The 11,186-nt window shown below is 37.3% G+C and overlaps 1 non-coding gene across 1 annotated transcript; it reads left to right on the forward strand.

Moving 5' to 3' along the window:
* Positions 1 to 10,604: 10,604 nt before the first annotated feature.
* On the forward strand, positions 10,605 to 10,711 carry LOC121211868 (small nucleolar RNA R71). Its single transcript, XR_005907085.1, has one exon. It is a non-coding gene; the product is annotated as a small nucleolar RNA R71 (small nucleolar RNA).
* Positions 10,712 to 11,186: the final 475 nt, after the last annotated feature.

The following is an 11,186-nucleotide window of genomic DNA, read 5'->3' on the forward strand; positions in this document are numbered from 1 at the left end:
GGCTCAATAGCCACACACAAAGAGCATGATTTTGATTTGCTTAAAACATGATCTAATCAAATCATAATTTAAGCTCTATTACTCAAGGACTTACCCCTTTCCGCTGTCCGAAATCGACTCGGTAAGATCGCACCCTTAATATAAATAATTGATAGAAAATATATATATAGTGGGTTCGCACACATAGTGCTTAATAATCAACCACGCACACTTAGTGCCATGTACTTTAAACTCGCACACTTAGTGCCATGCATTTCAAGCCCGCACACTTAGTGCCAATCTCACAACCGTGAACACTTATTGCCCGCACACTTAGTGCCAATCTCACAACCGTGAACACTTATTGCCCGCACACTTAGTGCTGAAAACCAACCACTCTATACGCTTCACTGCCTTTTTACATTCGACAATTTCGTCTCTACATACATATACACATATAGCAATACACATTAGTATATCATTTACATTACTTGAATACAAACACAACATGCTTATCGACCATTCAACTTCCAGTTCCATAGCCACATACAAAAATCACATTTATAGTCATAACACTCTTTCAAAATTGCATCACTTATACCCTTATAATTCAATCCAAATCGAAATTCAAATACGAGTACATGATACGTACCTGATCAACTTAATAATTTAGGCATATCTAAGTGAAGTTATATCGCAAATTCTCATAGTCAGAAGCTTGCTACAGCTCGATCGGGATCAAGATTCATTGCAATACAGCAAACACATTTTAATAGCCAAAAATCATCACACTATCATTTTATCACTTTATGGCATGTATAAATAGACTCACGCGTGCTACGTTAGTCCTAGAATCGACTAAACCGTAGCTCTGATACCAATAAAATTGTAACACCCCGTACCCGAGACCGTTGCCGAAGTCGGACACGAGGGGTTCACAGACTAAATTCGCTTACTATTGCAGTCCATTTTAAAATTTTTCCAGGCAGTTGGCTAACTGCGTCACTGTCACCTTAAAAATCATATCTTGAGTTTCACAACTCGAAAATCAGTTTCGTGATTTTTCCCTGAAACTAGACTCATATGGCCATCTACATATTGTTTTCTAGAATTTTTGGTTGGGCCAATTAATATAGTTTATTAGTCAAAGTCTCCCATGTTACAGGGATCGACTACACTGACCTTTGCGCATTACGACTAGGATATCTCCCTGCACAGAGCTTCAATACTGATTCCGTTTGTTTCTATAGAAACTAGACTCAGAGAGGAATCTATACATATATGGAATGACTCCTAATTATCTCTGGTTAATTTGTAATGAATTTCCAAAGTCGGAATAGGGAGTCCAGAAACCGTTGTGGTCCTGTCTCACGAGAATCTGAATATCTCTTAACATACTGTCCATATGATCGTTTTGTTACTTTCCTATGAAAATAGATTAATTAAGGTTCGTTTACATAATTTATTCATTATTTAATTCCAATCCTAATATTTTTAGTGATTTTCCAAATCTACATCACTGCTGCTGCCAGCATCTGCCTTTAAGGTAGACTTTACCTACTTCATAGTTCCCATGATTCAACTAGCCCTTTTAGCATAAATAGCACAAATTATGATAGTGATTAACCATTCCATACCAAATGATTATAACATTATGCTCAAACATATATAAGCCATTTTCGCATGGCTATATACATTAACCAAAATATTCCTCCGCCACTAGTCTATTTTATACATGCCATAAGATAATTCAAAACATAGCAGTACCAAACAGTGGATAGTGATAGTGTGACTAGTTGCTGACGATCCCCGAGCCTGTAGCTTCGCAATGAGATCTATAAAACAGAGGAAACAGAGTAAACGGAGTAAGCATTACAATGCTTAGTAAGTTTTAAGCAGTGTCAACAGATAACAATCAAATTATAACATAGTTGTTCGTATTTTTATTTCACTCTTCCTTCGGGCATACCATCCCTTTACCGAATACGCACATCTCATCATATACAATAGGCAGATAAACTTTCACATAAAAGTGAGCTCATGTGACATAGATATATCGTATGATTTCACATCACCCCTCACACTGATCCGATGTCACATAATCATAGGAATAGTCTCATAGATTGCTCTCGTATGCATCACATAACTACCTTATGATTTAGTGCAAATCAAGCTCACATATAAACTTGGAGTACATACCTGTTTAACCTTTCGCATTGAATATATTTATAAGCAATTCTTATTACGAAGTCTTACCCGAACATAATCTCCACACGAAGTTATCGGGTCTTACCCGGACAAAATCCCCACATGTAGTCATCGGGTCTTTAGAGCTCGGATATAGTAAGAGCACGAAGCTTACGGACATTAATCAGTGATAATATTCTCGCATAAAGCCTGCGGGGTTTTAACCCGGATATAGTACTGACACAAATGCCCTTCGGGACTTATCACATTTATACACTTTCACATCCATCACGTTGGCCACTCGGCCCTGTCACATATATACACTTTCACATTCATCACATCGGCCATTAGGCCTTATCACATATATACACTTTCACATTCATCACCTCGGCCATTAGGCCCTATCACATATATATACACTTTCACATTCATCACATCGGCCATTAGGCCTTATCTCATATATACACTTTCACATTCATCACATCGGCCATTAGGCCTTATCACGTATATAAACTTTCACATTCATCACATCGGCCATTAGGCCTTACCTTATATATACACTTTCACATTCATCACATCGGCCATTAGGCCTTATCACGTATATACACTTTCACATTCATCACATCGGCCATTAGGCCTTATCACATATATATATACACTTTCACATTCATCACATCGGCCATTAGGCCTTATCACATATATATATACACTTTCACATTCATCACATCGGCCATTAGGCCTTATCACGTATATACACTTTCACATTCATCACATCGGCCATTAGGCCTTATCACATATATATACACTTTCACATTCATCACATCGGCCATTAGGCCTTATCACATATATATATACACTTTCACATTCATCATATCGGCCATTAGGCCTTATCACATATATATATACACTTTCACATTCATCACATCGGCCATTAGGCCTTACTATCATTTCATATTCGAATACTCATAAACTTACAATACCACGATTTAGAATTCAAGTATGGGTTTAATCAATAGCTTATGAGCAACTAAAACAAGTTTATCAAGGTTCACAACATAATCTCAAATTCAGCACAAGCTGTTTTTCCTGAGCAATAGTCACTAAATTATTTATAACTGGAGCTACAAAACTCCAAATCACTTTCCGTTAATTTTTCCTGAATATAGACTCGTATATCTTCCATCCATAAAATTTCCAGAATTTTAGGTTTGGCCAATCAATACCAGATTTTTCTTAAAGTTTCCCCTGTTTCACTGTTTGACTAATCTGACCACTCTTCACTACGAATCAAATTTCTCATTTTACAGAATTAAAAATGTGTTGTATTTGATTTCATTTGAAACTAGACTCATTAAGGAGTCTAAGAATATAAATTTTATCTTATAACTATTTTTGTACAATTTATAATGATTTTCTAAAAACAGAACAGAGGATTACAGTGTCATTCTGCGCTGTCTCACACAACTTTAAGTATCTCATTATAGGAAATTCCTTTGCTTACACGGTTTCTTTTATAAGAAACTAGACTCATTAAGCTTTAATTTCATGTCTCATTCAGCCTCTAATTCAAGTCCATGAATTTATGGTGATTTTATAAAGTCACGTTACTGCTGCTGTCCGAAGCAGACTATTTCAAATTACCCTTAAATTCCCAAGCTCAAACACTTAAGAACTTACCATTTGAGCTTAGAACATATCATGGCCACATCTTATCTTATTAAATCAACTCATCATGTCCTATTATAATTGAATTTACTCAACGTTTAAACACTTAAAACTTACCTTGGATGTTGTCGAATGATTCCGATGGCTATTCGACCACTTTTTCCTTCCCTTTATCGGATTTAGTTCCTCTTTGCTCTTGAGCTTAATTAAACAAATAAATTGATTTAATCATTTGAGCATCGAAAAGAGGAACACAAGGCACTTAGCCCATATTTATACATTAGACATTAAAGTCACATACATGTGAAATCATGCATCAACTCAACATATTAGCCAATATTCATCTTAGCCGAATTTTCTAAGTCAAGATAAAGCCATCAATATGTTTACCTATGGCCGAACATACACATCAACCTATGTACTCATTCATGTGGTCGAGTATACATATTCCAATATGATTTCATTTACATTTCGTTTAACACTTAACTTTTACCACATATCAAATAACCCATTTCTTTACTCATGTGGCCAATTATATTCGGTCATGCATACACACATAAAATCAATTTGGAGACTCTATCAATCCAACATACATTCGGCAATAGTCCATAATTCTCTCTCTCGGCCACTCATTTCCCACTTAACAAAGCTTCCATTCGAACTCATTTGTGAGTATCAATTAACTTAAGCTATCTTTTAAACCTTTATTTATCACTTCATGCCAAACCAAAGACCACATTCAGCACTTTCATCCACCATTCTACCAAGCATGTAATATTCAACCACAACCAACTCACAATCGGCCCTAGTTCATAACAAGGTAGCCGAATTCTTTTTATGGTTCAAACACTCATCTATCATCATTCACCTAACTTTAACATGAAACAACAAAACTCACCATTATTAGCTACCATAGTCGAAAACCTTACTCAATCCAAAAATCAAAATTTCATCATGGGTTACAAAAAAAATAACTTGATATCTCACTCAAGATCAATTAAAATTTCAAGAACTAATATGAACACCTTACCTTAATATTGACCTAAGATGACCGATGGCTTCACTCTCTTCTTCCTCCTTTCAATTCGGCCAAGAAGAACCAAAGAACACAACTTGTTTTCATCACCAAATGCTCTTGTTCCCTTTTTTTTTTCTTTAGATTCGGCTAGGAAGAAACATGTATGATGATCTCTTTTTTTTTCTTTCATCATTTTCCTTTTTCCATTTCTTTATTACTAACTTTTTATTTTGTTATTCCTCCCATGATGCACCAACATAACATGTCTATGACATGTTTTGCCCATCACACCTTGTCCACCCTATTTGTCATGGCCGGCCACTACTAAATGGGGGGGGGAATTGACATGCAAGTCCCCCCTTTTTCTTACATGCACTAATAGATCCTTATGCTTTGACCTATCACATTTCAAAATTTTCTCACATAAGTCCTATTTACTAAAATTCACCTACAATTAAACAAAATTCAAATATGAAATTTTCACACATGCATATATACATTTAATAAGCATCAAATATGACAGCTAATTATTTTTATGACTCGGTTTAGCGGTCCCGAAACCACTTCCCGACTAGGGTCAATTTTGGGCTGTCACAAGAATTAAGAACACATAATTAAATACAAGTCAAATATTTATCATACAATTCAGATAATAATAACATGATCCGTCTTAGGTTTCATTCCCTTTAGGTATTTAGGGGTTTTGTTCATACTTGTGAAAGAAAACATCTCAAAAGCATAAAGATAACAAAACATAAGAAAACCCAAAACTCCTGAAGGAACTTGAAGGGAGATCTCCGGTCTTGATGATGAATCCGGCTCTTGAGATGGATCAATCGACTTTCCTTAAGTAATTCCTTGCTTCCAAATCTGTATCCCCTTTCCTAAGTGCCTCCTCAAGTGTTTAAATAGGCTTTGGAATGCCTAAGAGCCCTCAAAATTGGCATTTTATGAATTGGACTAAACTTGGGCTTGGTAGGGACACGCCCGTGTAACACGCCCGTGTGCGATTACTGAAGGCCGTGGTCAAGGCTGTTAAATGGGCACGGGCATGTGATCCACTCGTGTAAGTCATGCTTCGATGCTGCCAAATTGACACGGCCGTGTGACACGCCCGTGTGACACGCCCGTGTGAGGAAGTCTGGGTCGTGTTATTTTCCTATGTGGGTCCATTTTCTCTGTTTTCTGCCCATTTCTTGCTCTTTTTACTCTCCTATGCTCTTTTAAGTATAAAACATAAAATTACAGGATTAGGAGCATCGAATTCATAAAATCTAAGGAGAAACCATCCATAGATGCGCTAAGCATAGGGTAAAAAATATGTATAAATTACGGTTTATCAAATACCCCCACACTTAAGCATTTGCTTGTCCTTAAGCAAAACCCTCAACTCACAATCAAAATAAATTCTTCTTAACTTATAATTCCTATTAATAATACCTCAAAATAATCCATAAGTAATCATACATTGAGAATTTGACTGAAAGAACATCAAAGTTCCAAAATATTCCAAGTTGAGTATTTTATCATGAAAGCATAGGTGTCTCCCCTAATCTAAGTAATTACATTTGACTCAAAATATCACAGAGTTTCACATCCTCACTAAAGATTCACTCAAATCACTCGAGGTGTTTAAGGACAATACATGAAGCAGTCAATAGTCAATAACGAAAAGTCATTACCATAGGCTTGCATGAAAATCAAATCTCCACCACTATATATTGAAATGAACATCAATCAAAAGTCTTTAAAGGGTTGTAACGTGGCTTTGGTTATTGGGTGTGGTCACAAGCTGAAAGAAAAGGTTAGAATCGAGATTGAATTGAAAAATTGCCTAACTAGAAAAAGTAATTAAACATCAATTGAGTACAAGTGAGCTTCTTCTCAGAAGATGGAATTTAAATACTACGGCTCAACACTACCGAATTACTACTAATATGTAAGTATGGATTTTTTTTAAAGAACAAGTTAGATACATAGAAGAGCAAAGCATAGCCAAGCAATTAGTTCAAATCAAATCTCGAAAAAAATAGGAATCAAATTAGGGGATTTCAACAATAATGGTTTATGGGTTAATATTGAAAGTAAATCAATTAATAGCTTGTTAGGCTCAAAGGGGTTTACTAACGGCTAATTATTAAGGTAGGCTTTTGTGGAGTGAGTGGGTTAAACTTAAGTGCCTTTATCATTTTGACATATCAAAAATCAAATGGTGTGGTCTTGACATGCATAGTCAAGCAAGTTCTAGAATAACAGTTTAATACTGACGCACTCAAAGCAACAATAAAAGTGAGCATAAAAGAAATAGTAGGTGCTCTAAAGGCTCAAAATCTCGCAAAAATTACGGCTTTTTGATGTTTAAACCTATGAATTTCAACTCAAGATAATACCTAAACTTGGGAGAAACAACCTATAAAATTTTAAATTCAAAAGTCAACTTATCATGCTTGATTCTTTAATATCTTAAAGTTTAAACAATCAATGCATGAACACCTAAGTTTTAATTCAAGACATATCAATAAAAATCATAAATTAATCAAAATTAATTCTAATCATGACATGAGAAGATCACATGAGAATAAGACACAATTCAAGGATTTCTAATGACGATATGAAAGACCCCTTCACACTTAAGATGTACGTTGCCCTTAATGTACAAAGGTAGATATATTGAAAAAGATAGATTGATAATCATAAGATAGGGAGAGAAGTGAAACTTCCTGAATGATGAATGAATTCCTTGAACTGGAGTTTTAGAGAATAATTGGCGTGAGAGTGGAGGAGGATACTCCGGTGGTGGTAGAGGTTCATTAATCCATAAGTCCTGTGCCAAAAGAATGTTATATCTGGTGGTAGCTATGGTCGTGGTCGAACAGGACATGGCAGTCTTGGAGAACCTTTCCCGGTGGAGTTTTTAGTTCCTATGCGACGATGAGCTTTGGAGCTCTTAATAACTGTGACAGAATCAGGAACTATAAGGAAGCATAATTACTCGTAATGAAATAGCTGAAATTGAAAATTGTAAAAACTCAAGATAAAATAGTATAAACAGGAAATAAAAAGTAATTTCAAAATAAAAAGATAAAACTAAGATAGATAATAGGTGTTTATAGAAAAATTGGGTACACGGCCGTGGGGCATGCCCGTGTGCCTTCGTTTCAGCCCGTATGTTTTGTGGTTTTCGAAATTGGGTGCATCTGTGTACTCAGCGATGTGGCACGACAGTTTCAATCTTTGTTCGCTTCTTCCACGCCTGTGTATGAAGGCACACGCCCGTGTTAAATTGACAGGTTTGCCCACAGTTTCAAAACACGGGTGTGTCGTATACACTTGTTATCCTGGTAGTTTTGCCCACGGTCGTGTCTTGCTTCGTTCGCTTCTCCTACACCTGTGTACATAGGTCCACGCCTGTGTTAACTTGACAGGTTTGCCCACGGATGATGGGCATGGGCGTGTCGCATACCCGTGCTAGTTTGACAGGTTCGCCCACAGTTTCGAGGCACGGGCGTGTCGAACGCCCGTGTTGTTTTGGCAGGTTCACCCACGGCCATGTCCCATGGCCGTGGCGACTTTATCGCTTCCTGTGTTGGAAAAAATTTGCCTTATTTTTGCATGGCCTAAGGCACGCCCATGTGCCTAGCCGTGTGGTATTTAGAGAGTTGTGTACCACGATTCGGTTAGTACGTTAGATGTTGAAAACTCAAGTTTAAAGAAATTAATACTATTAGTGCTCGGGTTGTCTCCCGAGAAGTGCTTATTTATAGTCTAAGCTCGACTTACTTCTCTGGTGCATGATCATGGTGAATCGAGGAGTTTACGCTCCTCATCCCTTCTATCAATTTTATCAATGTAAGGTTTAAGACGAGTACCATTTACCTTGAACGTGCCAAATTTGGAGTGGTTTACCTCGACCGTACCGTATGGAAAAATACTAATTACCGTAAGAGGGGTTTCTTCATTTGGTTCAGAAGTGGCGATTCGAGGATCTGCTACATCAAGTAGTACTTTGTCTCCAACTTTAGGTTGATTTTTGGAGGAATTAAGCTCCACATGTCGTGGTTTTGGTTTATCGTGTTTTCTCGATCTATTTGTCCGCCATTCATCTAGCTCCTCGATTTGAAGCCTTCGTTCATCATCGATAAGTTCTTTGTTGTTGCTTGGCTTTTGTATGTTCTTCGAACCTGTTTTCTGCAAAGAAGGTTGCACTATATGGTTAGTTTTAGCCAAATTATTTATACATTCACCTTCAATTTTTGATGTGTTATTCGAATGATGGGCTTGAAGGGTGATTTTTTCGTCTCCCACACGAAGTGTGAGTTCACCTGTGCCAACTTCAATAATTGTTCTGGCGGTTGCTAAAAAGGACCTTCCTAAAATTAAGGGGACGTTGCTTTCCTCCTTCATATCTAGAACAATGAAATCAACTGGGAATATAAATTTGTCGATTTTAACGAGTACATCTTCAATAATACCCCTAGGAAATCTGATAGTTTTATCTGCAAATTGAATGCTCATCCTAGTTTGTTTAGGTTTCCCTAGACCTAGTTGCTTAAATAATTTGGAAGGCATAACATTGATACTAGCCCCTAAATCAGCCAACACATTATTAAAATCTAAACTACGAATTACACAAGGAATTGTAAAACTCCCTGGACCTTTTAGTTTGTTAGCCAGCTTATTCTGTAGAATAGCTGAGCAGACCGCGTTCAGCTCCACATGCGATGCTTCATCTAACTTCCTTTTATTTTCCAGAAGCTCCTTTAAAAACTTGACTGCGTTTGGCATCTGCGAAAGGGCTTCAATAAACGGTAAGTTAATATGTAGTTTCTTTAGAAGTTTAAGTAATTTACCAAATTGTTCATCTGAGCAGTCTTTCCTTGTCACATTAGGGTATGGCACGCGAAGTTTATATTCTATAATCACCGGCTTTGGCTCATTGTGGCCGACCTCATCCTTACCTATGCTTACCCCTATTTCTAGCCTTGGTTCTGCAACTAGCCTTTCCTCATCTTGAATGGAAATCGCGTTGAGTTACTCCCTTGGGTTAGATTCAGTGTTGCTTGGCAGGCTACCTTATGGTCGTTCAGAAATCAACTTGGCGAGCTATCCAATCTAAGTTTCGAGCCCGTGGATTGATGCTTGTTGATTTTTGAGTGCGGTCTCAGTATTCTGAAAATGAGTTTCTGACACTAAGATGAATTTTGTTAGCATCTCCTCAAGGTTCGGTTTTTTCTCTTGCTGGTAGGGTGGTTGTTGGAAGCCTAGAGGTGGTGGTCTCTGATTCCCTTGGCCTCCCCATGAAAAATTAGGGTGGTTCCTCCAACCTGCATTGTAATTATTGCTATAGGGATTGTTTTGAGATCGAGGATTGTTACCCATGTAATTTAACTGTTCGTTCTCCATGTTGTGGCCATAAGGTGGGTATTCTGGACTGCTTGATCCACCTCCACTTGCTTCGCATTGCATTACTTGGTGAACCTGTGAAGAACTAAGGAAACCATCAATTTTCTTATTCAAGAGTTATACTTGATTAGAGAGCATGGTGACCGTATCGACGTTATAAACGCCAGTTGTTTTCATTGGCTTTATCCTCATGACTTTCCACAAATAGTTATTCTGTGATATCTCCTCTATAAATTCATAAGCATCTTCAGGTGTCTTATTATTGATGGTTCCACTAGCAGCTGCGTCAACCATTTGTCGAGTCGAAGGATTCAGACCATTATGAAAGGTTTGAACGTATAGCCAAAGCGATAACCCATGGTGAGGGCATCTTCTCAAGAGGTCCTTGTATCTCTCCCATGCATCGTAGAGTGTTTCTAAATCCATATGCACAAAGGAAGAAATATCATTACGTAATTTAGCCATTTTAGCAGGCGAAAAATATTTTAATAAAAACTTTTCGGTCATTTGTTCCCAAGTAGTGATTGACCCTCATGGCAATGAGTTCAACCACTGTTTAGCTTTGTTTCTCAATGAAAAAGGTAATAACTGAAGGCGAATGGCGTCATCAGAAACACCACTAATTTTAAATGTATCACATAGTTCCAAAAAGTTTTCCAAGTGAGCGATGGGATCCTCGTCCTGCAAACCATCAAACTGAACAAACTGTTGTATCATTTCAATCGTGTATGGTTTCAGTTCAAAAGAATTTGCGGCTACAGCTGGTCTAACTATGCTAGATTCAGTTCCTGTTAATGAAGGTTTAGCATAATCATACTTAATGCGCGGAGTAGGATTTTGATTAACAACAATCACAGGAGGTAGCGGATTTTCATGGTTTTCAGCTATCTTTTCGGATGTGGTTGAAGTATCATCCTCTTGCTCGTCCTCTGTG

This window comes from Gossypium hirsutum, chromosome A12 (genome assembly GCF_007990345.1).
Source record: "Gossypium hirsutum isolate 1008001.06 chromosome A12, Gossypium_hirsutum_v2.1, whole genome shotgun sequence".
NCBI classification, from domain to species: domain Eukaryota; kingdom Viridiplantae; phylum Streptophyta; class Magnoliopsida; order Malvales; family Malvaceae; genus Gossypium; species Gossypium hirsutum.